The 27,405-nt window shown below is 39.6% G+C and overlaps 1 protein-coding gene across 2 annotated transcripts in view; it reads right to left on the reverse strand.

Annotated features, from left to right (window-relative positions):
• LGALS8 (galectin 8) overlaps positions 1-14,942 on the reverse strand; it is a 37,359-nt gene extending 22,417 nt beyond the window's left edge. Inside the window, exon 1 of one of the 2 annotated variants that reach the window (XM_021696215.1) lies at positions 14,866-14,942. The gene's annotated coding sequence lies outside the window, so the exon portion shown is untranslated. The remainder of the gene's footprint in view (positions 1-14,865) is intronic. The other variant, XM_021696218.1, reaches the window with a different exon arrangement.
• Between the last annotated feature and the right edge of the window lie 12,463 nt (positions 14,943-27,405).

The raw sequence follows: 27,405 nt of genomic DNA on the forward strand, positions 1-27,405 counted from the left end.
GGAGAAACACAATACATTTAAAGTGCTGAAAGGAAAAAACTTACAACCAAGAATACTTTAGCCAGCAAGGTTATCATTCAGAATTGAAGGGGACGTAAAGAGTTTCCCAGAAAAGCAAAAGCTAAGGGACTTACTTCCTCTCCACTAAACTGGTTTTACAAGAAATATTCAAGGGACTGCTTTAAGCAGAAAACACCATAACTAGAAGTAAGAAATCTATTTTAAAAATCTCACTGGTAAAGGCAAACATATACTACAGGTAGTGGATCAACAGAGAAAGGTAGGATGAAGGTTAAAAGAAAAAGTAGTAAAATCAACTCTATCTACAATAATCAGTCAAGGGACACACAAAATAAAAGGATGTAAGACATGACGTTAAAAAAACACAGAATGAGAGTAAAAATGTAGTGCTTTTACAACATGCTCCAACTTATGCAACCACCAACTTAAAACAGACTGCTATATACATAGGTTGTTATATATGAACCTCATGGTAACCACAAACTAAAAGCCTATAGTAGGTAAACACACATAAAAGAGAAAGGAATCCAAACATCACATGAAAGAAAGTCATAAAATCACAAGAGAAGAAAAGAGAACTACAAAATTAACCAGAAAACCATTAACAAAATGGCAATACATACATACTTATCAGTAATTACGTTTAATGTAAATGGACTAAATGCTCATTAAAAGACTTAGGATGGCTGAGTGGATTTCAAAAAACAAAACCAAAAAAACCCAAAACAATAAGGTGGAGGACTGCTGGGAAGATGGTGGAGTAGGAGGAACCTCAGCCCACCTTGTTCCACAGATACAATCAGACAATACCCATAATCAGTGTAAAAAAGCAGAAAACAACCTGAAGGCAGAACAAACTCCACAACTAAATGTAGAGAAAAGACCACACAGAAGAGGGTAGGAAGGGTGGAAACACAGTGAGGAGCTAAACAAACTATGAGCCTGTCCATGGGAGGGAGGAATCCGCAGGCATGGAGAAGGGAAACAGACTATCACACTGAGAAGATCGCACGGGGAAGACGAAGCCCCTTAACATCTGGGTTTGAAAGCCAGAGGGGCTGAATTTTGTGAGTCTGTACAACCAGTGGGACTTAAAGCCTGGAATTCTAAAAATCAGTGGGCCCAACTGTGGAAGAGCCCAGAGGATGAGAAGAAGCTCAGTCCTCACCCTGAAAGAAAGAGCTCAACGAACAGCCTAGAGAGATACAGAATAGAAGCAGCAATTTGAAAAATGCCTGGGGCCCATGGGAGGGAGATTTATTTACTTATCTCAGAGCATGTCCTGAAGGGGCAGGATCACTGGGGTACTCCTCCAGGAACAAAGAAACTGGCCAGCACCATTTCCCACCCCTACCTTCCCCCCAGCATAAACACACAGCCCACCTGCGGGAACCAGTGCTGTGTTGACTTTCACTACCTAACTTGCTTCCATCACTCCCCACTCCCTGGGCTTCAGGAATGTGCCCCTTTTAGCCAGGCGTGCTTCAGTTCGCTTCAGGACCTCTCCTGTAGAAAACCAGCAGTGTGCAAACCTTGCTAACACTGTTGCCCCACCGCACCCCCCCCAGCCCCCATGTTGCTGATCTACACCCTCTAATACACTCTGGGATGGGGCCCATTCAAATCCGGGCCACAAGCCTGGCAGTGTGCAAGCAGCCCTGACAGGAGCCAGCACGACTCCAAATGACTACTGCCCCAGGGCGAGGGGAATATAACCACACACAGCAGTCTGACTGCTGACCCAGCAGAGGATTGGAGGCAGACATCTACTCTGACTGCACGTGCCACCCACCAACTAAAGCTCCGCAGGGAACAACACAGACAGAGCACCCTGAAGTTCAGAGCTACTACAGCTCTGGCAAATGCCTGGTCTGACTCAACCCAAGCCCACAGCAGCCCAAGACTGGTCCACTAACACCACAAGGACCAAACATTGCCCACAAGAGACAAAGAGAGCCACTGAGGATGAGTGGACTGAAGTCAAAAGTGGCTCAGCCACCACAGGACCACAGCAGTGTGCATGCAACACACACAGTAGACACACCTGAAGCACCAGCTTCCAGTGAACAGGGGACACTGCACTGCAGAACACTACAGGAACTCCTCCTCTTAAAGCTACAACTTTCAAGAACAGGAGACATAGGTGACTTTCCCATCACAGAGAAACAGACACAGAGAGTTAGACAAAATGAGGAGACAGAGGAATATGTCCCAAAAGAAAGAACAGGACAAAACCACAGCAAGAGACCTAAGCAAAATGGGGATGGACTTGAGAAAAAAGTGGAGGATATCAGTGAGACCCTAAACAGAGATAAAGAAGAACCAATCAAAGATGAACAACACAATAAATGAAATAAAAAATACACTAATGGAATAAACACCAGAGTACCAAAGCAGAAGAATAAATCAGTGACCTGGAGGACAGAGTAATGAAAAGTAATCAAGCTGACCAGTTGAGAGAAAGAAATAAAAAAATGCTAAATGAGAACAGATTCAGGGAACTCAGTGACTCCATCAAGCATAACATTTGCATTACAGAAATCTTAGAAGAAGAGAGAAAATACGGGGCAGAAAAATTTTTTGAAGAAATAATAGCTGAAATCTTCCCAAATCTGGGCAAGGAAACAGACCTCCAGATCTAGAAGACACAGAGATCCCCCAACAAAATCAACCAAAGTGGTCCACACCAAGACACATCGTAATTAAAATGGCACAAAAGTAGTGATAATGAGAGCATTTAAAAAGTAGCAAGAGAAGGAGAACTCCCCGAGTCTACCAGCTGATTTTTCAGCAAAAACCATGCAGGCCAGAAGGGAGGAGCATGATATATTCAAAGCGCTGAAAGGAAAAAAATCTGCAGCCAATAATACTCTATCAAGCAAGCTATCATTCAGAATAGAAGGAGAGGTAAAGAGTTTCCTAGATAAACAAAAGCTAGAAGAGTTCATGACCACTAAACCAACCCTGCCAGAAATGTTAAAAGGGACTATTTGAATGGAAAGGAAAAATCATGAGTAAGAGTAACAAGTAGGAAGCATAAAAGCAGTAAAAATAAATATATCTGTAAAAATCACTCAGGCCATGCATAAAATAAAAGAATGTAAAGTATGATACCATATACCTAAAAATGTGGGGAGAGAGAAGTGAAGAATAGGCTTACACTTAAGCAATCATCAACTTAATGCAGACTCCTTTATATGTAAAATGTCACATACAAACCTAATAGTAACCACAAACAGATATGAAAAAATAAAAGAGAAAGAAATCCAAGTAAATAGTAAATCACTAAAGAAAGCACACTTACCAGTAGAGAAGGGAGCAAGGGAACAATGGAATACAGAACTCCTCTTAAAAACAACCACAAAATAAGTAACAAAATGGCAATAAATACATACCTGTCAATAATTACTTGGAATATAAATGGACTAAATGCTCTAATTAAAAGACATAGGGTGAGGGGTGCCTGGGTGGCTCAGTCGGTTGAGTGTCCGACTCTTGGTTTCAGTTCGGGTCGTGATCTCAGGGTCCTGGGATGGAGCCTGGCATCGGGCTCCACTCAGCACAGAGTCTGCTTGACTCTCTCCCTTCCCCTCTGCTCCTCCCCCTGCTTGCACATGCTCATGCTTTCTCTCTCTCTCATAAATAAATGAATAAAATCTTTAAATCTTCAAAAACAATCTAAGATCTTTAAAAAATACATTAAAATAAATTTAAAAAATAAAAGACATAGAGTGACAGTGGATTAAAACCAAACCAAACCAACCAAACAAACAAAAAACAAGACCAGGGGTGGCTGGGTGGCTCAGTTGATTAAGCATCTGACTTGGATCGGGTCATGATCTTGGGGTCCCGGGATTAAGCCCACATCTGACTCCCTCTCCCTCTGCTTGTGCTTGCTCTCTCAGATAAATAAATAAAATCTTTAAACACACACACACACACATGCCCATCTATATGCTTCCTACAAAAGACTCATTGCAGAACTGTAGACACATGCAGGCTCAAAGTGGGGGAAGGGAGAAACATCTATCATGCAAATGGATGTCAAAAGAAAGCCACTGGACAATATAGACTTTAAAACAAAGACTGTAACATCAGACAAAGAAGGATGCTATATAATCATAGAGGGAACAATCCAACAAGAAAATATAACAATCATAAATATTTACACACCAAACATGGGAGCACCCAGACACATAAACGGTTAATAACAAAGGAACTAATCAATAGTAATATAATAATAGTAGGGGACTTTAACACCCCACTGATATCAATGGACAGATCATCCAAACAGAAAAACAACAAGGAAACAGTGGCTTTGAATGACACACTGGACCAGATGGATTTAACAGACATAATCAGAACATTCCATCCTGAAACAGCAGAATATACATTCTTTTCAAGAGTACACAGGACATTCTCCACAACAGATCATATATTAGGCCACAAAACAAGTATCTATGAATTCAAAAATATCAAAATCACACCATGCTATGAAACGAGAAATCAACCACAAGAAAAAATGTGGGAAGAGCCAAATACATGGAGGTTAAATAACATGCTACTAAACAATGAATGGGTCAACCAAAAAATCAAAGAGGAAAGAAAAAAATACATGGAGACAAATGAAAACACAACAGTCCAAAATCTCTGGGATGGGGCAAAAGCAGTTCTAAGAGGGAAGTTCATAGCAATACAGGCCTACCACAAGAAGAAAAATAAAAAACTAAACAATCTAACCTTACCTCAAGGAACTAGGAAAAAAAAAAAAAAACAGAAGGAAGCAATAAATATTACAGCAGAAATAAACAATATAGAAACTAAAAAAAAAAAAAAAAAAAAAAAAAATCAGTGAACCCAGAAGCTGTTTCTTTGAAAAGATCAACAAAATTGATAAACCTTCATCCAGACTCATCAAATAAATAAATAAATAGGACTAAAAAAATCAGAAATGAAAGAACTGACACCACAGAAATACAAAAAATTATTAAGAGATTATGAAAAATTATATGCCAACAAATGGGACAACCTAAAAGAAATGGCTTAATCCTAGAAACGTATAACCTACCAAAATTGAAGCAGGAAGAAATAGAAAATTTGAATAGACTGATTACTAGCAATGAAATTGAATCAGAAATCAAAAAACACCCAACAAACAAAAATCCAGGACCAGATGGCTTTGCAAGCAAATTCTACCAAACATTTAAAGAAGAGTTAATACCTATTCTCAAACTATTCCAAAAAAATAGAAAAGGAAGGAAAACACTTCCAAATTCATTCTATGAGGCTTGCATTATCCTGATACCAACACCAGATAAAGATACCACAAAAAGAGAGAACTACAGGCCAATATCTCTGATAAACATAGATGCAAAAATCCTCAACAGAATATTAGCAAATCGAATCCAACAATACATTAAAAATATCATTTACCCCTATCAAGTGGAACTTATTCTTGGATGCAAGAGTGGTTCAATATTCCCAAATCAATAAATGTGATACACCACATCAATAAGAGAAAGGACAGGAACCATATAATCATTTTAATAGATGCAGAAAAAGTATCTGACAAAGTACAACATCTATTCATGATTAAAAACCCTCAACAAAGCAGGGTTAGAGGGAACATATCTCAACATAACAAAGGCCATATATGAAAAACTCACAGCTAGGGCGCCTGGGTGGTTCAGTCGTTAAGCGTCTGCCTTCAGCTCAGGTCATGATCCCAGGGTCCTGGGATCGAGCCTCGCATCGGGCTCCCTGCTCCGCGGGAAGCCTGCTTCTCCCTCTCCCACTCCCCCTGCTTGTGTTGCCTCTCTCGCTGTCTCTCTCTCTGTCAAATAAATAAATAAAATCTTAAAAAAAAAAAAAAAAGAAAAAAAAGAAAAACTCACAGCTAATATCATCCTAAATGGGAGAAACTGAGAACTTTCCCCCTAAGGTCAGGAATAAGACAAGAATGTCCACTCTCACCACTTTTATTCAACAAGTACTAGAAGTACTAACCACAACAATCAGACAAGAAAAAAGAGTAACAGGGATCCAAATTAGTTAGGAAGAAGTAAAACTGTCACTATTTGCAGATGACATGATACTCTATATATAGAAAACCCTAAAGACCGCACCAAAAAAACTACTAGAACTGATAAAGCAATTCAGTAAAGTCACAGGATACAAAAACAATGTACAGAAATCCATTGCGTTTCAATATACTGATAATGAAGCAGCAAAAAGAGAAATTAAGAAAACTCCTATTTACAACTGCACCCAAAATAGTAAAATACCTAGGATTAAACTTAACCGAGGTGAAAAACTTGTACTCTGAAAACTATAAAACACTGATGAAAAACATTGAAGATGACAAAAACAAATGGAAAAACATTCCATGTTCATGATTACAAGAACGAATATTGTTAAAATGTCCATACAACCCAAAGGAATCTACACATTTAATGCAATCCCTATCAAAATACCAACAGTATTTTTTTTTTTCACAGAACTGCAACAAATAATCCTAAACTTTGTAAGAAACCATAAATTACCCCAAATAGCCAAAGCAAACTTGAAAAAGAAAAAACAAAGCTAGAGGTATAACAATTCCAGATTTCAAGTTATATTACAAAGCTGTAGTAATTAAAACAGTATGATACAAAAACAGACACAAAGATCAATGGAACAGAATAGAAAGCAAAGAAATAAACCCATGTTATGGTCAATTAATCTTTGACAAACAAGGGAATATGCAATGGGAAAAAGAATATGCAATAAGAAAAAGACATTTTCTTCAATAAATGGTGTCTGGAAAACTGGACAGCTATATGCAAAATAATGAAACTGGACCACTTTCTTACACCATTTATTCTGACAAATAAACTCAAAATGGATTAAGTATCTAAATGTGAGACAAGAGACCATAAAAATCCTTGAAGAGAACACAGGTGATAATTTCTCTGACATAGGCCATAACAACATCTTTGTACATATGCTTCCTGAGGCAAGGGAAACAAAAGCAAAAATAAACTATTGAGACTACATCAAAATAAAAAGCTCCTGCACAGCAAAGGAAACAACCAACAAAACTAAAAGACCACCTACTGAATGGGAGAAGATATCTGCAAATGACATACCTGATAAAGGATTAGTATCCAAAACTTACACAATTCAACACCAAAAAACCCACAAATAATCCAATTTAAAAATAGGCAGAAGACATGAACAGACATTTTTCCAAAGAAGACATACAGATGGCCAACAGACACATGAAGAGATGCTCAACATCACTCATCATCAAGGAAATGCAAATCAAAACCAAAGTGAGATATGGCTAAATCAAAAATACAAGAAACAACAAATGCTGGTGAGGATGTGGAGAAAAAGGAACCCTCGTGCACTGGTGGTGGAAATGCAAACTGGTGCGCCATTATAGAAGAGAGTATGGAAGTTTCTCAAAAAAAAAAAATAGAACTATCCTATATTCCAGTATTCGCTGTACTGGATATTTACCCAAAGAATACAAAAACAATTTGAAAAGATATATGCACCCCTATGTTCACTGCAGCATTATTTACAAGAGCCAAATTATGGAAGCAACCCAAGTATCCATCAATAGATGAATGGATAAAGAAGATGTGGCATATATATATATAATGGAATATTATTCGGCCATAAAAAAGAATGAAATCCTGCCATCTGCAACAACATAATGGATCTAGAGAGTATGATGCTAAGTGAAATAAGTCATAGAAAAATACCATATGATTTCACTCATATGTGGAATTTAAGAAACAAACATAGGAAAAAATAAGAGACAAACCAAAAAACAGACTCTTAACTATAGAGAACAAACAGATGGTTACCAGAGGGGAGGGGGTGGGGTATGGGTGAAAGAAGGGAAGGGAATTAAGAGTACACTTATCTTGATGAACCCTGAGTAATATAGGGAATTGTACTGTACACCTGAAATTAATGTAGCACTGTATGTTAACTACACTAGAATTAAAAGTAATTTTTTTTAATAAATAAAGAAGCAAGACCCATCCATATACTGCCTACAGGAGACTCACTTCAGATCTAAAGACACACACCTAAAACTAAAAGTGAACTAAAGTGAAAGGATGGAAAAATATATTCCACACAAACAGGAAAGAAAAGAAAGCTGGTGTAGCAATACTAATATTAGACAAAATAGATTTTAAAACAAAGACTGTAAAAAGAGACAAGGGCATTATGTAATGATAAATTAACCCACAAGAAGATATAACACTTGTAAATATTCACCCAACATAGGAGCACCTAAATATATAAAGCAAATATTAACACAAATGGAGAAATTAACAGCAATACAGTAATAGTGGGGAACTTTAACATCCCACTTACATCACTGGATAGATCATCAACCAGAAAATTAACACTGGCCTTAGAAGATACATTAGACCAGGTGGGCTGAACAGATATATAAAAAACATCCAATCCAAAAACAGCAGATACAAATTCTTCTCAAGTACACATGGAAATTCTCTAGGAAAGATCATACATTAGGCCACAAAATAAGTCTCAATAAATTTAAGAAGACTGAAATCATATCAAGCAACTTCTCCAACCACAATGGAAAGAAACTAGAAATCAATTACAAGAAGAAAAAAATAACCCCCCAAACATGTGGAGACTAAAGAACATGCTACTAAATAACCAATGGATCAATGAAAAAATCGAAGAGGAAATAACAAAAATACCTTTAGACAAATGAGAACACAACATTCTAAGATATATGGAATGTAGCAAAAGCAGTTCTAAGAGGGAAGTTCATAGCCTACCTCAAGAAAAAAGAAAAGGGTGCCTGGGTGGCTCAGTTGGTTGGGCGACTGCCTTCGGCTCAGGTCATGATCCCAGAGTCCCGGGATCAAGTCCCGCATCAGGCTCCCTGCTCAGTGGGGAGTCTGCTTCTCCCTCTGACCCTACCCACTCTTGTGCTCTCTCTCTCTCAAATAAATAAAATAAAATCTTTAAAAAAAAAAAAAAAAAGAAAAGAAAAAACAATCTAACCTTACACCTCAAGAAAATAGAAAAAAAAAAAAAGAACAAAGTGCAAAAGTAGTAAAAGGAAGGCAATAATAATACCAGAGCAGAAATAAATGAAGACAAAAAATAGTAAAGGTCAATGAACCGGGTTCTTTGAAAAGAAACAATATTGATAAACCTTTAACCAGACTCATCAAGAAAAAGGGCCCAATAAATAAAATCAGAAATGAAAGAGGAGAAATTACAACTGATACCATAGAAATACAAGGATCATAAGAGATTACTACAAATGATTATATGCCTACAAATTGGACATCCTAGAAGAAATAGATAAATTCTTAGAAACATACAATCTTCCAAGACTGAATCAGGAAGAAAGCAATTACTTTTTGGAGAAACCAATTACTAGTGATGAAACTGAATCAGTTAATCAAAAAACTCCTAACAAACAAAAGTCCAGGACTAGAAAGCTTCACAGGTGAATTCTACCAAATATGTCAAGAATTGTTAATACCTATTCTTCTCAAACTACTCCAAAAAACTGAAGAAGAAGGAATGCTTCTACTCCAAACTCATTCTACAAGGCCAACATTACCCTGACACCAAAACCATACAAAAACACTACCAAAAAAATCACAGGCCAATATCCCTGATGAACATAGATGTAAAAATCCTCAACTAAATATTAACAAACCGAATTCAGCAATACATTAAAAGGATCATACACATGATCAAGTGGGATTTATTCTGGGAATGCAAGGTTCTTTCAATATCCGCAAATCATTTAATGTGATGTACCACATACAAAACAAAGGATGAAAATCATAAGAACATCTCGATAGATGCAGAAAAAGCATTTGTTTAAATTCAACATTCACTTTTGATAAAGACTGTCAACAAAGTGAGTACAGAGGGAATATACTACAACATAATAGAGGCCACGTATATGACAAACCCACAGCTAACACCATACTCAATGGTGAAAGGCTGAAAGCTTTTCCTCTCAGATCAGGAACAAGTCTGCCCACTTATGCCATTTGGATTCAACATAGTATTGGAAGTCCTCGTCACAACCATTAGGAAAGAAAAAGAAATAAAAGGCATCCAAATTGGACAGGAAGAAGTAAAACTGTTGCTATTTGCAGCTGACATACTATGTATAAAAAAACCCTAAAGCTTCCACCAAAAAACTATTAGAATAAATGAATTCAGTAAAGTTGCAGGATACAAAATCAATATACAGAAATCAGTTGCATTTCTATACACTAATAATGAACTCTCAGAAACAGAAATTAACAATCCCATTTACCATTACATCAAGAAGAATAAAGTACCTAGGAATAAATTTAATCAAGGAGGTGAAAGACCTGTAATCTCAAAACTGTAAGACATTGATGAAAGAAACTGAAGATGACACAAATAAATAAATTTATACCATGTTCACAGACTGGAAGAATTAATATTGTCAAAACGTCCATACTACCCAAAGCAATCTATAGATTCAGTGCAATCCCTATCAAAATACCAATGGCGGGTGCCTGGGTGGCTCAGTCGTTAAGTGTCTGCCTTCGGCTCAGGTCATGGTCCTAGGGTTCTGGGATCGAGCCCCGCATCTGGCTCCCTGCTCTGCGGGAAGCCTGCTTCTCCCTCTCCCACTCCCCCTGCTTGTGTTCCCTCTCTCACTGTATCTCTCTCTGTCAAATAAATAAAATCTTTAAAAAAAAAAAAAAAAACACCAATGGCATTTTTCACATAACTAGAACAAATAATCCTAAAATCTGTATGGAACCACAAACAAACAAAAACAAAAAACAAATAGCCAAAGCAATCTTGACAAAGAACAAAGCTGGAGGTAATCATGCTCCCAAATCTCAAAGTACACTACAAAGTACAGTAATCAAAAACAGACAAATAGATCAATAGAACACAACAGAAAGCCCAGAAATAAACCCAGGGTTACATGGTCAATTAATTTACAACAAAGGAGGCAAGAATGGGGAAAAGACAGTCTCTTCAATAAGTGATGTTGAGAAAGTTGGACAGCTACATGAAAAAGAATGAAACTGGGCCACTTTCTTATTCCATATACAAAAATAAACTTAAAACGGATTAAAAACTTAAGTATAAGACCTGAAACCATAACACTCTTAAAACATAGGCAGTAAGTTATGTCTTTGACGTAAGTATTAACGATACTGTTTTTGGATTTGTCTCCTTAGGCAAGGACAACAAAAGCAAACATTAACAAATGGGCCAGGGCGCCTGGGTGGCTCAGTCCTTAAGCATCTGCCTTCAGTTCAGGTCATGATCCCAGGGTTCTGGGATCCAGCCCCGCATCAGGCTCCCTGCTTGGCGGGAAGCCTGCTTCTCCCTCTCCCACTCCCCCTGCTTGTGTTCCCTCCCTCACTGTCTCTCTCTGTCAAATAAATAAATAAAATCTTTAAAAACAAAACAAAAAAAACAAATGGGCCTACAACAAAATAAAAAGCTTTTGCACAGTGAAGGAAGCCACCAACAAAACAAAAAGGAAACCTACTGAATGGGAGAAGATATTTGCAAATTATACCCCAATAAGGGGTTAACAACCAAAATACATAAAAAACTCATACAACTCAATATCAAACAATACGATTAAAAAATGAGAACACCTGGGGCGCCTGGGTGGCTCAGTTGGTTAGGCGACTGCCTTCGGCTCAGGTCATGATCCTGGAGTCCCGGGATCGAGTCCCACATTGGGCTCCCTGCTCAGCAGGGAGTCTGCTTCTCCCTCTGACCCTCCTCCCTCTCATGCTGTCTCTCATTCTCTAATAAATAAATAAAATCTTAAAAAAAAAAATGAGAACATCTGAATAGACTTTTTTCCAAAGAAAACATACAAGAGAAGCAACAGGCACATGAAAAGATACTCAACATCACTAATCACCAGGGAAGTGCAAATCAAACCCACAATGAGAGGTCACCTCACACCTGTCAGAATGGCTAAAATCAAAAAGACAAGAAATTACAAGTGTTGGCAAGGATGTGGAGAAAAGGGAACTCTCATGCACTGTTAGTAGGAATGTAAATTGATGCAGCCACTGTGGGAAACAGTATGAAGATTCCTCAAAAAGCTAAAAATAGAAATATCATACAATCCAGCAATTCCATTTCTTGGTATTTGCCGAAGAAAATGAAAAAAAACTAATTGGAAAAGACATATATAATCCTATGTTCATTGCAGCATTATTTACAATAGCTAAGATATGGAAGCAACCTAATGTCCATAATAGTTGAATTCATAAAGAAGATGTGGTTTATACATATATAATGGAATACGACTCAGACATAAGAATGAAATCTTGCCATTTGTGACAAATATGGATGGATCTAGAGGGTGTTATGCTAAGTGACATGTCACTTAGCATAGGTACATAGGTTCGTAGGTACAGAAGGTTGCCAGAGGAAACAGGGGTGGGAGGGATGGAGGAAACACGTGAAGGAAATGAAGAGGTACAATCTTCCAGTTATAAAGTAAATAAGAAAAGGGATGTAATAGGGAATAGAGTCAATAATATTGTAACAATCTTGTATGGTGGTGTCACCAGCTAGACCCCAAGACCTGACCTTTACTACCCATCTCCTTGTACCCACCAACCTTGGTCCTGCATTTTTCCTTAAGCTCTTCTTTCCAGCTTATGTCTTAACTCAGGCAAAAGACCCTGTGGGCATAACATCCCATGATGGAAACGGAAACTACCCCTCAAGCAATAATGACTGCCCAGAGGAAGAGCTCGAGTGGCCCTAAACCCCTGACTCAGGCTTGTACAGATGGACCATGGAGTGACCTCTGGAATAACCAACAACTACTCTTACCTCATTATAATACTAATGTAATACCAAGGAGGAGCACAAACCTCATTTACAGAACAACCCATTCACCCTTCCGGGGGGAGTCCCAGCTTTGAAAGTTATCCCCAGGATCTCCTTATTTGATGCAAATAAAGCTTCCTTTGTGGGACAACTCACCTGGGTGTAGTTTCTATCTGACTCACCAAGGAGCAAACTCCTGTTGGTTCTGTTACAGTAACAGATGTTTACTACATATAGTCAATAATACTATAACAACTTTGTGGTGATAGATGTTAATTAGATTTATTGTGATCATTTCATAAATAATGTATATAAACTTCATATAAATACTGACTCAATGTTACACCTGAAACTAATACAATATTATATGTTAATTATTCCTCAATAAAAAAGAAGACACAAGTTTATCAGATCACGCAGGCAACTTTAACAGCAGGAGGAAAGATGTTAACTGTGCTAAGCAAAATCAGCACTAACTGTCCTTTATGTTTACCACCCAAATCCCGAAGTTGGTCAAACAGAAATAAAACCAAATAATAAATTTAGAACACTACATTCACAGAAAATCTCTAACTTGGAACTTATTACTAAAAATGAAATAATAGCAAATAGTCTGGTACAACTACCAAAGATATTCATTTAACTCTTCTCATCTGTGAAGTGAGAATAAGAGTAACATTCACTTCACAGGTTTGTTCTGATTAAATGAATTAATAAAACAATGGAATAGTAAGTGCTTTATAAATTTTGGTTCTTATGTTAATAGAAGGCATTGCTCTTCCTCCTCCAAATGAAACAAGTCAAAAAGAAAAAATATCCAGGGGCGCCTGGGTGACTCAGTCGGTTAAGCCTCTGACTTTGGCTGGGGTCCTGATCTGGGCTCCTAGCTCAGCGGGAAGTCTGCTTGTCCCTCTCCCTCTGTCCCTCCCCCGGCTCACGCTCACGCTCACTCTCTCAAATAAATAAAATCTGAGAAAAGAAAAAAATCCAATCCCGTGGATATCAATGATATAGTTTCCCTTGTGGCTTAAAAAAAACTACGGGGGGGAGGGTGCTGTGCATCAGCCGCAACTTTAAAGATAAAAGTACTCGTCTAGTAGAAGTACCAATTAAATTGCTCCAGGGAAGACTTAAAATTCGTCAAGCAGAGCTAAAAGGGAAAAGAAAGTGAAGCTTCCTACATTTACTTCCGCCAATTCTGTCATTATACCGCACAGCAGTATTAAGAAAAACAAAATACTACATCTCTCTTGGTTTACCACCTAACCCCAACCTGTCATTAATTTAGACATTAGTCAAAACCTCAAAACTCTTCCTTCTGCTCCGTAAAATTCAGGAAGGGCGAATACGAGCAAAAAGAAAGGATACAGAGATGCCATAGCCACATTCATAGTTTACATCGTGACCAGAGAATAACCCAGTTTAAACCATAGGCTTGCGTGAAACCAGTCATTCCCAAGAACCCACAGGGACGGGTCCTGCTGTTGATTCGCTTCACAAAAAGCCATCGTCATGTTTTACGGACGGCCAAAGCCCACAAAGGTGACCTACGCTTCCGAACTTTTTAACACTGCAGTCAAATGACTCGGCATCTTGAACGAACGTGTTTTCAGAGAGTCCCGGAGAGCAGAGGAGGTCTGTCACTGAAAGTACAGACCCTGTCCTCCCGCGGGGGCAGGCGGCGCTCGGCCCGGGGCTGGCAGCCCGGGGAGGGGAGAGTCTGCGGCGGGGCAGCCGCCGCCGGGAGGGCCGGGCGGGAAGGACCACAGCTCCCGCTGCGACTCCCTCCCGGGAGCTTCCCGCCACCCCGCCCCACGCGGCCGCGGAGAGGACCTGTGGAAGCTATGCACCCGAGACGTCCCACCCACCAAACTCCGACTTGGAGACAGCGACGTCCGCCGCCCCTTCTCGCCCGGCGCGCCCTCCGCCGCGGCCGCTCCCCGCCCCTTCCCGGCGAACCGCCGCCGGCCGACTCACCCCGGGACTGGCGTCGCAGGAGCCCGGCGCACCGGGTGCTCTCTCGGCCGCAGCGCGTCTCCCGGCCTCCCGGAATGCGTGGGCGACTACGGAAAGCCAGAGGAGTCAGCCCGCCTCCATTTCCCGGTTCGCGGGCCCCGGGGGCGTGGCCGGCGGCCCCGCCTCTGGGTGCGGGGCGTGCTCGCGGCATTGCGGGCGTGCGGCCCGGCGAGCTGCGGGTCGCCCCCGCGCTGGGCTTTCGGCACAGCCTCCGGGGATTGGACCGCGACCTGCTTGCCGCGGGACAGACGGAGGGGATGCACGGCAGAGGGTGTTTTAAAGAATTCCTGAGCGCGTCCGCCTGCCTCTACCCGGTCGTCGGGGTGGGAGTGAGCGGAAATGGGCTGGAAAGGAGAAAACTGATGCTCCCTCGGCCCCGCGTGTTTCCGCCCGCGCAGGTGTCCCAGCCTCTGCCTCGGGTCAGTCCAGATGGTGCTGTGAGTGATAACCCAACTTGGAGACGCCCCTTTTGGCCAGTGCACACCCTGGGTGTCAGGAGTGGTGGAGAAGTGGGTTCGCTACGGCGGCACTGCGCCCAGCCCGAAGCGCCGCGTCTGGCTACTCTAAGCTTGGACTTGCAGCCTCTGTGGATGACTCGCCAAGTCCTTTACGTGTTGGTTTTCTAAGATACACGCCTCCCTAGGGGAAAAAAAAAATGCCAGCAGAATGGGGCACAGTTACGAGCAGACTTAGATATTCAGTGAATAACTGATTTCTCAGCGCAGTTTTCACTATTCTTGCTTCACCCACACTGGCCGCTAGTTTGCCGTAAAAACAGAGATGTTAATAAAGTTATGTAAGCTACCCAAAACAGCTGGTTGCTCGCCATCTGTTTTCTGTTCGGCACCGCAAAGATCTCATGTTCCTACGTGTCTCTACTTGATTTTTATCCACGTTCGTTTTGAAAGACCTGTTTTTGGTGTCGCCACTTCGGGCTTTCTTCTCGGTGGCTTCGGCTTTTATTGTTTTTGTAATTGAGGAATTCATTACAAATCCCATACCAGTGAACTCACGTTCCGATTTACTGTTACTTTTCTCTCTTTCTCCTATTCATTTTCCAAGTTTGATTCACTCTTCAGGAGCCAAGGTAAATAGCTGCATTTAACCCATGACATGGACTACCTTGGATTTGTACTTATCCTTCTGTGCGTTGTGTTTTATCCGACTCGATTTTAAATCGAAAAGAGGAACTTGTCTTATATGCTCCCCACGCTCACTGTGATGCTTCTCATGAAGTAGGCACTAAATGTTAGGTTGAAATAATAGGTTATTGATGAGGTGAGGAGCAATTAAATGTCTACACAATTTTGCCTGGGTTTAGTACCTCTCCTTTGCAAAATAAGTTGAAATCAATACACAGCAGTTCTCTATTTCTTTGTTAAGTGGTATTTAGGTGCAAATGTGGCAAAGTAAAACAGCCTGAAATCCAGTGTTGGTGAAGTAATTCTGGATTAAAATGTCCACAAAGCCAGAGAACCTGTTCTTAGAAATAACCCATTCATTAGTCCCTGTTTTGTTCAATGAGCTCAGTATGTTTTTATATCATTTAAAATCTACATATATATGCTGAATGCCTACCGTGACAAGGTACAGTGATAAGGAATATAAGTATACTAAAAGGTTTTTGTAGTATTTGCCTCATGGAACCCTTCTAGATGCAGAGAAGAGACAAAAAAAAAAAAAAAATGGAAGTCCCATATCTCTTAATTGGATTATTGCAAAAGCCTCCTAATTGGTTCCCCTGCTTTTTGCTCTTGCTCCCCTCCAATCTGATGTCAACACAGCAACCAGAAAGATCACGACAAAACATAATTCAAACAATGTTACTACTCTGCTAAAATTTTCCACAGCTGTTGTTCATTCTTTGGGTAGATATCAGAGTCCTTACATGATCAGCCCACCACCCACATTACACTCTCACTTCTTTTCCTACTACATTCTTCCAGCAAGCATACTGGCCTTCTTGGCATTCCTAGGGCCTGTTTGGCACACTGCCCCCTCAGAACCTTTGCATTTGACAACCTTTTCCTCATTAAAGTCTACTGAAATATCAATTTTCAGTGAGCACTTTCCTGACCACCATATTTAAAATCTCAAACACCCTCCCAAAACACACACAAAATCCCTATCACTTTTCCTTGCTTTATTTTTCTCTAGCACTTATCATATTCTAATATGCTATATAATTTACCTTTTTATTTTATATGACTTCACCCACCAAATGATAAGCTTCATGAGGACAGGGAGTTTTCACTATTCTTGCTTCAATGGGGTTTACATTCCAGCGGGGGACACAGATAGGAGTTTCAGAAAAGAATAGAAAAGGATAATGTAATTGGGAGCCGTTGGGTGAGTGCTTTAATTGGGTGCCAGGGAAATCCTTTGCAAAGAGGTGATGTTTAAACTGCTGGTGAATGAAAGAGGCAGCCAAATGAAGATGTTGGGTAAGAGCATTCTAGGCAGAGAGAACAGCTAATGGAAGATCCCTATGGTTCTTGAGAAATGCATTTTAATGTGTTCAGGAATAGAGAGGTCACAAGCATGGCTGAAACATAGTAAAGGAGACAATGATGTGAGATGAAATCATAGAATTTGATGAGGTCACCTACGAGAGTAGATAGATGGAGAATTTGACCTAGGACCGAGCCCTGGGGAGATAAGTCAAGAAAAGAAAAGTCAATGAAAGAGACTGAGAAGAGGCAGCCATGGAGACCTGCTGGGAGTGGTGTTCTGGAAGCCAAAGAAAGAAAGGTTTTTGGTTTTTTGTGGTTTTTTTTTAGAGATCTTATTTATTTGACAGAGGGATAGAGAGAGAGCACAAGCAGGCAGAGTGGCAGGCAGAGGGAGAGGGAGAAGCAGACTCCCCGCTAAGCAGAGAGCCCAATGCAGGACTCGATCCCAGGACTCTGGGATCATGACCTGAGTCAAAGGCAGCCACTTAACTGACTGAGCCACCCAGGTGCCCCCCGAAAGAAAGTGTTTTAAGAGAGAACAAGCCAGTTGGTGCCACATGCTGCTGAGAACATAGAAGTGACCAATGGATTTAGCAACATGGAGGTCATCAGTGACTCGCTCTGAAGTGGGCTGAGAAATGTGAGGGGAAGAAGTGGCAAAAATCAGAACTATCAATATTTTAAGAAGTTTAGCTGTGAAGAACAGAGCAACTGTTGTAGCTAAGGAAGTAGTGGGATAAAAAGATTTTGATTTTGTTTTGTTTCTGTTTTTGTTTGTTTTTAAAAAGAGGATACTGGGGCACCTGGGTGGCTCAGTCAGTTAGGCAACCCACTCTTGATTTCGGTTCAGGTCATGATCTCAGGGTCATCGGGTCTAGCCCTCAGGCAATCAGCGTGGAGTCTGCTTGTCCCTCTCCCACCCCCTGACCCTCCCTCCCACTCTCCCACCCAACTTTACCCCTTACTCTACCCTACCCTTCCACCCCCTATCTCATGCACATGTGCTCTCTCTCACTCTCAAATAAATTAATTAATTAAATCTTTAAAAAAAGAGAGAAGTTATTACAGTGGTGCCTTGTAGACTTTCAACAAGTAACCCACAGTAACAACTACATTTACATTGTGAATTGTTGCATACATATTTAAAATTATGAAAACAAAAACTTTGCAAAACAATACTCTTGCATTCTAATTTTTCATTTTAAAAAAATGCTGCTTATAACCCATGAAAATGTTTGCAAGACCCATTAGTGGGTTGTAAACTGAGCCTTGAAGAACATTTTCAGGGGTGTATGGGAGCTGGCTCACACTGGCTTGCGAGAGCCAATTTTGCGCATCTCTTCCATGTTGTTATCTTGAAATTGGCCAGGAATGGAAGTTTTTACCCCACAGGCATAGACAACCACTATAACCTAAGGCTTTCCCCCACTCACCCCAGTCTCCAAAGCTGGATATTAAACATTTGCCACCACATTACTGACTGTAATTCTATGCATGATCCAGTAGAACAGAGAACTCTAATGATGTAGGAGAAAGGGGATGGTTACAAGAGTGGTTCTTTAGATGATTTTGCCCAAAAAACACCATAATATACATTCAGAAATCAGTTCAAAACAGTAACATAGATGTTACAAATTATTCGCAGACAGTTGCCTTAGACTTCCAAAGCTGACGGGATCATCTCTAGTTGGATCAATTTCTTTTCATCACTTTATTGTCCTCTTTCCTTACCCAGGAAGACACACATATATAGTATGGCTGCCAATTTAGAAATAGTATGATATAAAAATAGTGTCTTATAAGCAAAATGTGAACTAATGTATATTGCCCCAATTTTTTAAAAAGTAGTAAAAAATTATTTTGGATTTATGAATTGAAACTCTGCTCTTGCTACTTGGTAGGATTACCACCTTAAAAAGAAATACCTGCCATAGTTTGTTAATGATGTGATTGTGTTGTTTAAAGGTAGGAAGCACTTCTGGTGGTGATTTTGCTTGTTATTGTGTTGCCATGTTTTTGTTATTATAATTAAAATTTTTTTTACCTCCAAGCATTGATTGGATGGTGGTGCCAGGGCTGGGAAAATAGGCCTCAAATCAATAATTTTGGAATACAAGTTAGGTGTGCTAAAACACTGTAAAGAAGTTTAAATAACTGCTTTGATAGATCATGCTGTGCATTTAGAAGTCAAAACTCTAGAACCTTTAGCAAGAATAATATATAAAAAAGCAATATTAAAAAATCTGCCACAATAGTTATAGATTTATGAGCTCTGAGAACATACACCTGCTTTCCATTTAGTCCCATGAGAAAATTAGTCTTGAATTATGCAGATTTTAAATGATGCTGTCTTTAGGAGTGCATTATTTTAATTATTATTTTTTTAAGTAATCTCTATACCCAACGTGGGGCTCGAACTCATGACCCCAAGATCAAGAGTTGTGAGCCAGCCAAGTACCTGAGGAGTACATTCTGCATGAAACCACAGCACTTATATGTCTTACACATAGGTCTAGTTCCCAGGAAAATTTCATGGTTGGTGTCATCGACCTCTTCTTACTGTCCCCCCGCTTTGTAAATGGACTCATTTCTTCTTTGAATACTCTTGCTTTGAAATAATCTCTCCCACACCCCCATACTAGCACCACCCATGAGCACTCAGCCCTTTTTTCCAACCTTCAGACCCCCTGTGTTCAGATTCATCAGGCTTACCTCTTATGTTCTACAGGATCATGTCCCTTATCCAGTCTTTTCAGGTGTGAGAAACAAGCTTCTAGAACTATGGTTTTGTCATAAAATAAAAGAATCTTGAAGATGTGAAAGATCTTCAGAGGACTGTAAATTAAACCAATTCATCCCAGTGGCTCAAAGAATGAGATGTTGTCCTATTTTTCAGATACTTTTTTTTTTTTTAAGATTTTAATTTATTTACTTGACAGACAGAGACAGTAAGAGAGGGAACACGAGCAGGGGGGGATGGGAGAGGGAGAAGCAGGCTTCCCACTGAGCAGGGAGCCTGATGTGGGGCTTGATGCAGGGCTCGATGCGGGGCTGGATCCCAGGATCCTGGGATCAGGACCCGAGCCGAAGGCAGACACCTAACGACTGACCCACCCAGGCTCCTTGAAAGGGTTGGCAGACTATGGTATGTTAACGAAAGAATAGCGTATTGTTATTTTACATCAGACTGTATCTGAAATTATGTAAATGTTTAAAGTGGAAACACTTAAACTCATATGTATATTATACTAGGTAACATTTTAGGCACTAGGGATACAATTGGTAAAAAATACAGCTTTCCTGGAGCTTACATCTAGTGGGAATTAGACAATAAGTAATTATGCATAGGTATTTTAAAATGCAAAAGAATGATGTCAGTAACTGTTAATACTCATTGTGATCTTTGTTCCTGCAAAGTTAGCTGAGATTTTTAATGCCATTAAAAGGCCTCCCTCAGCTTTGCACAGTGGCAGCATGACAGCCAATGAGGTTTATCTGAGGCGCAGTTATTGCTAATTGAAAAGGCCTCCCTCAGCAACCCAATCTGAATATTTAACCAATCCTTCTTGTGCATAGCTAATCCTCTTCTAGCTTGTATTTACACAGCTCATTATAAAATAAAGTAACAAGGGAAACCTCAGGGGAAGAATTTCTGAGGTTAGAGCAAGCCAGAAACCCAGATGGTTTTTTCCTACTAGAAAAATGTGATTGAGGCCACGTACTAAAACCCTTTTTTATTTTGGAAATGTAAAAACATACACATCAGTTGAGAGATGACATGATGAATTTCCATTTACTCATTGTCCAGCTCCAGCAATTATCAACATGGCCTATCTTGTCTCATCTGCACTGCACCCACTCCTTCCCCACCACTGGCTCATTTTGAAGCAAATCTTCAGACTTCATTTAATCTCTAAAAACTGGTGGTTACACTTAAAGTTTTCCTAAGACCCAGGTTCACATTTTTGGCCAGAAGATTTCATAAGCAATCTGTACTTCCAATTGCAAGTCATCAGGAGGCACTTAATGTCTGGTTTTTCTTTTTATGCTATCAAGACTGGCCAGTGATTTCAGATGATGTTAGCCTGTTTCATCCATTACAAAGTTCTCATCAGTTTTTGATCAAGTGGTTTTAGCAGCTACCTACTGATAGTCATTGCCTCAATCCATTATTTCACTAGGAAAGAAAAATAATGATATATCAATTCCATCATTCCTCCTGCATTTATGAGTTGGAATTCTTGTATAAGGAAATATGGTTCAGTGATCCCAAGGTGAAGTTTATACCAGAAAGTCAAGGTAAGTGTTGGGTTCTTTCCCTTTATGTAGAGATTTTCATAATAGTAAGTCAACTCCCTAGCCTCCACAAAAGGTAATCAGTAAATTGTTTTTTTTTTTTTAGAGGTCATTATGAATTGATGAATATTAATATACTTGATGTGTTCTTAATTTTTTTTCTGATACTTAAATCATCCCATAATTTATCCTATAATCATACGGGATATGCATAATTATCCCATTATCCCCTCAGAGGGAACCCCTTTGAGTTGGCTTCTGGATTCTTTTGACACAACCTGGTAATCTTAGATAGTTTCCTTGCTTTGTGGTATGACAAGATGTCCCAAGCTACCAGTGTTATTTCCTGCCAAACCTGGACTTAGCAGTTTCTCCAAGAAAACTTTTAGTGGGAAATGGTATATATAGACCACAGTTTTGACTAGGGATGCTTATGGCCACTGGGTTGGTTTCTAGACTTCCTCAGTAGATGAAGCCAAGAAAAATGTTTATTTAAAAATATATGTATATAAATATATTTAATATAACATATATTAAATACATCTATTTTAAATCATATATTTAAATAATTATATAAACATATTTAAAATATATACTTAACTAAAAATATATAAAAGATAAGTATATCTGACTTTATACTGATTTCATTCAATTTAGGATTACAATGTTTTTATTTAGCTTTTTTATTTTATATTTATACCTCATTTTTAAAAATAAAAATCTTGATTAAAAAGTAAAATAAAAATCTTGGTTTCTAATAAATTAACATAATTACTTATTTGCTTTAACCTATTATATATAATAGTTTGGGGATAGACAGTTAAATATTGTTGTAACAACATGATTGCAAAACAAAATGAAGGTTTATTTGCAGTTACTTTCTGTCTTTAAGCTATATCTCACAAGCAATATATAATAACATTTCTGTGTTTTAAAATAATTTGATAGTACTACCTAAAATGATCTACCAATTCACTGCAATTCTTATCAAAATTCCAACAGTGCCTTTTGCAGAAATAGAAAAAAAATCCTAAAATTCATCTGGATTTTCAAGGGACTCTGAAAAAAAAAAAAAGAACAAAGTTGGAGGTCTCACACTTCATGATTTCAAAACATATTACAAAGCTAGTAAGCAAATGGTGTAGTGCTGGCAAAAAGGACAGACATATTGACCAATAGAACAGAAATAGAGAGCCCTTAAATAAACCCTTATGTCTATGGTCAAGGGTGCCAAGACCACTCAGTAGGGAAAAGGTAGCCTCTTCAACAAATGATGTTGGGAAAATTAGATATTCACATGCAAAACTGGACCTTTACCTTACACCTTATACAAAAATTAACTCAAAATTGATTAAAGACTTAAACATAAAACCTAAAACTATACAATTCCTAGAAGAAAACAGAAGGGGAAAACTTCACGACATTGGATTTTGGCAATGATTTTTTGGATATGACACCAATAGCACAGACAGCAAATGAAGAAATAGATAAATAGGACTGTATCAAACTTAAAAATTCTGTGCAAAAAAGGTCACCATCAACAGAGTGAAAAGGCAACCCATGAAAGGAGGAAAAATACTTGCAAATCATATATGTGATAAGGGGCTAATATCCAGAATACATATATAAGAACTCCTACAACTCAACAACAAAAAACAACCCAAATCAAAAATGTTCAAAGAATTTGAACAGACATTTGTCCAAAGATGATACATGAATGACCAACAAGTTCAACATCACTAATCATTAAAGAAATACAAATCAAAACCACAATGAGATACCACCTCACAGTCCTTAGGATGGCTACTGCAAAAGAAAGGGGGTGGGGGAAGAGAAAGAAAGAAAAACTAACAAACGTTGCCAAAGATGTGGACAGGAATCCTTATGCACTATTAATGGGAATGTAAAATGATGTAGCCTCTATGAAAAACAGTGTGGCAGTTCCTTAAAAAAATTAAAAATAGAATTATCATTTGATCCAGCAATCCCAATTCAGGTTATATATCCATAAGAACTGAAAGCATGATCTCAAAGAGATATTTGTACACCTGCATTCATAACAGCATTATTCACAATATCCAGGAAATGGAAGCAACCCAAATGTCCTTTGATCACTGAATGGATAAACAAAATATGACATATATAGTGGAATTTATTCAGCTTTAAAAAGGAAGGAAATCCTGTTGCATGAGACAACATAGATGAATCTTGAGGACATTATGCTAAATGAAATAATCCAGTCACAAAAAGACAACTATTTACATGAGGCATCTAATGAAGTCAAATTCATAGAAACAGAAAGTGGAATGGTAGTTTCCAGGGGCTGGGATGAGAAAATGGGGAGTTGTTTAGTGGGTATAGGATTTCAGTTTTGTAAGATGAAATAGTTCTGGAAATTTGTTGTACGACAGTGTGAATATACTTTTTTTTTTTTTAAAAGATTTTATTTATTTATTTGACAGAGAGAGACACAGCAAGAGAGGGAACACAAGCAAGGGGAGTGGGAGAGGGAGAAGCAGGCTCCACGCAGAGCAGGGAGCCCGATGTGGGGCTCGATCCCCAGACCCTGGGATCATGACCTGAGCCGAAGGCAGACGCTTAACGACTGAGCCACCCAGGCGCCCCGACAGTGTGAATATACTTAACAGTACTGAACTGTGTGCTTAAAATGGTCAAGATGGTAAGTTTTATGTTGTGTTAATGACATCTTTAAAAAATAATAATTTGAAATAACTTATCTCTGTGTGAATAAGGCACCAACTCAATATACCACTAGATTCATTTGTTTCATTTTGCTTTCAATTTTGGGGGCTTGCTTTTAGTTTAGTTCATTTTGATTTAATTTTGGATTATAATTATATGAAATATTTACATGATCCCAACGCCAAATTTACAAATTTACAAATAAGACACATTCGTGGAATCCTAGTTTCCATCCCTGTCCTCTCCAACCTATTCCCTCCCTCTCCTTACACATAACATATGTAGATAGTTTTTATATTCACACTTCCACTGTAGAAAAAAGATAGCACACTATGCACGGTTTGCACTTCGCTCTTTTTACTTCACCATAGCCTGACGATCACTCCATAATAGTATACAGAGATATTCTGTGTTTCTTTTTCAGCTGCATATTATACTATTGAGTGGATGTAATTGTGATATTGTGATTTATAGTAAGAAATATATATTTGGGGGGGTGCCTGGGTGGCTTAGTTGGTTGAGCATCCGACTCTTCATTTTGGCTCAGGTCATGATCTCAGGGTCTTGAGATAGAGCCCCATATCGAGCTCTGTCCTGGGCATGGACCCTGCTTAAGATTGTCTTCCTCCCTCTGCCCCTTCCCCCGCCTCACACCCATGCACGTGCTCTTTCTCTCTCTCTTTAAAAAATAAAATAAAATAAATACAGTTTAAAAGAAATATACATTTGTTCTCTGTCCCCTTTTCTGACACAGAGCTCCTTGGAATTTCAAGTGATGAGAGCTGTAAAGGTGCCTTTTTTTATGTTAATGAGGTGACTTTTGGACCACACCTAAGGATGGAAGCTGGTGGCCAGTGGAGCCAATCCTGTGATTAGAGAGCTGGAACTTTCAGTCCCACCCCAACCTCTGGGGAGGGAGGAGCTGGAGATTGAGTTCAATCCTCAACAGCCAATGATTTAATCAACCGTGCCTATCTAATGAAGCCTCCATAAAAATCCTAAAGCGTGGGGTTGGGGAGCTTCCAGTTCGCTGAACAACTGGAGATTTAGAAAGAATGACACTCTCAGAGGAGACATGGGAGCTCTGTACCCTTTCTCCATACCTTGCCCCGAGCATCTCTTCCATCTGCTGTTCCTGAGTTCTATCTCTGTTTATAATAAACTAGTAAGCTGGTGAGTAAAATGTTTCTCTGAGCTGTGAGCTATTGCAGCTAACTGAATGCAAGGAGGTGTCCTAAGAACCCTCTAATCTACAATGGGTCCTTCAGAAGCACAAGTGCAACTGGCATTTGTGGGAGGGGGGTCTTGTAGGACTGAGACCTTAAGGAATCTGATGCTATCTCTGTAGATATGTCAAAATTGGGTTGAATTTTAGGACACTCAGCGGGTGTGGGAGAATTGCTTGTTGGTGTGGGAAAATGCCCCCTTTCCCCCAACACACGCACATTGGAACTGGATGCAGAATCCTTTAGAAGCATGGTTTGTTCAACCTATGGACATTTGGATTGTTTCTCATCTTTTGCTATCATAAATAATGCTTCAGGGTATAGCCTATGCACATCTTTTTGTATATTTGCACACTGTCTCTCTGGGATAGATTCCTAGAAGTGGGATTTTTGTGTCAAAAGTTAAGCTCTGGGGCGCCTGGGTGGCTCAGTCATTAAGCGTCTGCCTTCAGCTCAGGTCATGATCCCAGGGTCCTGGGATCGAGCCCTGCATCGGGCTCCCTGCTCGGCGGGAAGCCTGCTTCTCCCTCTCCCACTCCCCCTGCTTGTGTTCCTGCTCTCGCTATCTCTCTCTCTGTCGAATAAATAAATAAAATCTTAAAAAAAAAAAAAAAAGTTAAGCTCTATGTAATTTTGCTAGATGTGAGCTGAAGTACTTTTTGAGAATTCACTCAAATCCTTAGGGGAAGGATTCCTACTCCACCTTAGGGGAAGGTCCAGGCTACTCTGATGGGAAAGGGGTGTTGGAGGTGAGGCCTGAGAGGCTCTAGTGGAGAACCTGTCACCTGAGATGCCAGGGGAACTAAAACCAAAGGAGTGGTCAGGACCAGGAACCACATGGAAAGCCAAAGTCAAGAAGCCAGGAAGGAAAGCTAGGAGATTCCACAAGGGGGCCAGGAGGAAATATGAAAACTTCCATCCAGGAAGAGAAGTGTGGGAAGAATCAATGCAAATGTGTTTGGGAAAGGTCCAAAGTAATTAACCCAGAACAGTGCTGCTCTTCTACATTCTCTTCTTGGCTGGCTGACAAGAAGTCATTGCATGTGTTTGTATGAGGGCAACTAGCTGAATTAAGACGTGGTAGCTGAAACGCAGTCTATACTTTACATGCCAAACTGGCACGATGCTGCATCTCCAGAGGCAGAGGGATGAGGGTGGGGAGAAGATCACCTTTTTCTAATTTGCACAAAGGTGCCATATGGCCTAATCATACCTTGCTCAGGTTGGCTGGGTTTAAGCGTTACGCAGAATGGGCAACAATCATCCATCCAAAACCTCCTTCCACCTTAGTGGTTATATTCACTTTTTTCTCTATAATTTAGCTATATTTTAAGCTCTAATATTGTACTCTAAAACTACCTCTAGGAGGAAGATGAGGCTAAATTTTATGGTCTTTTGCATTTGAGCCATTGTAAGGAGTTGTTTATTTTAATAAAATGGTTTTTTTTTTTAAGATTTTATTTATTTGAGAGAGAGAGAGCATAGCACAAGATAGAGAGCACGAGCAGGGGTGAGGGGCAGAGGGAGAAGCAGACTCCCCACTGAGCAGGGAGCCTGATGCGGGGCTCGATCCCAGGACCCCAAGATCGTGACCTCAGCTAAAGGCAGATGCTTAACTGACTGAGCCACCCAGGTGCCCCTAAAATGGTTTATTTTAATAAAAATTTTTTTTTTAATGAAAATGGCCTTTAGGTAAGACTGTGACTGCCAACTGGTAAAACCGGTGTTATGTGAGGTGAAGCATGTTGATACTTTTGTTAATTTGGAGATGGGAGAGTCAGGAAAACAGCAAACCATGTATTACCTGGAGAGGATATGGAGCT

Source organism: Neomonachus schauinslandi, chromosome 6 (assembly GCF_002201575.2).
Source record: "Neomonachus schauinslandi chromosome 6, ASM220157v2, whole genome shotgun sequence".
Lineage (NCBI taxonomy): Eukaryota > Metazoa > Chordata > Mammalia > Carnivora > Phocidae > Neomonachus > Neomonachus schauinslandi.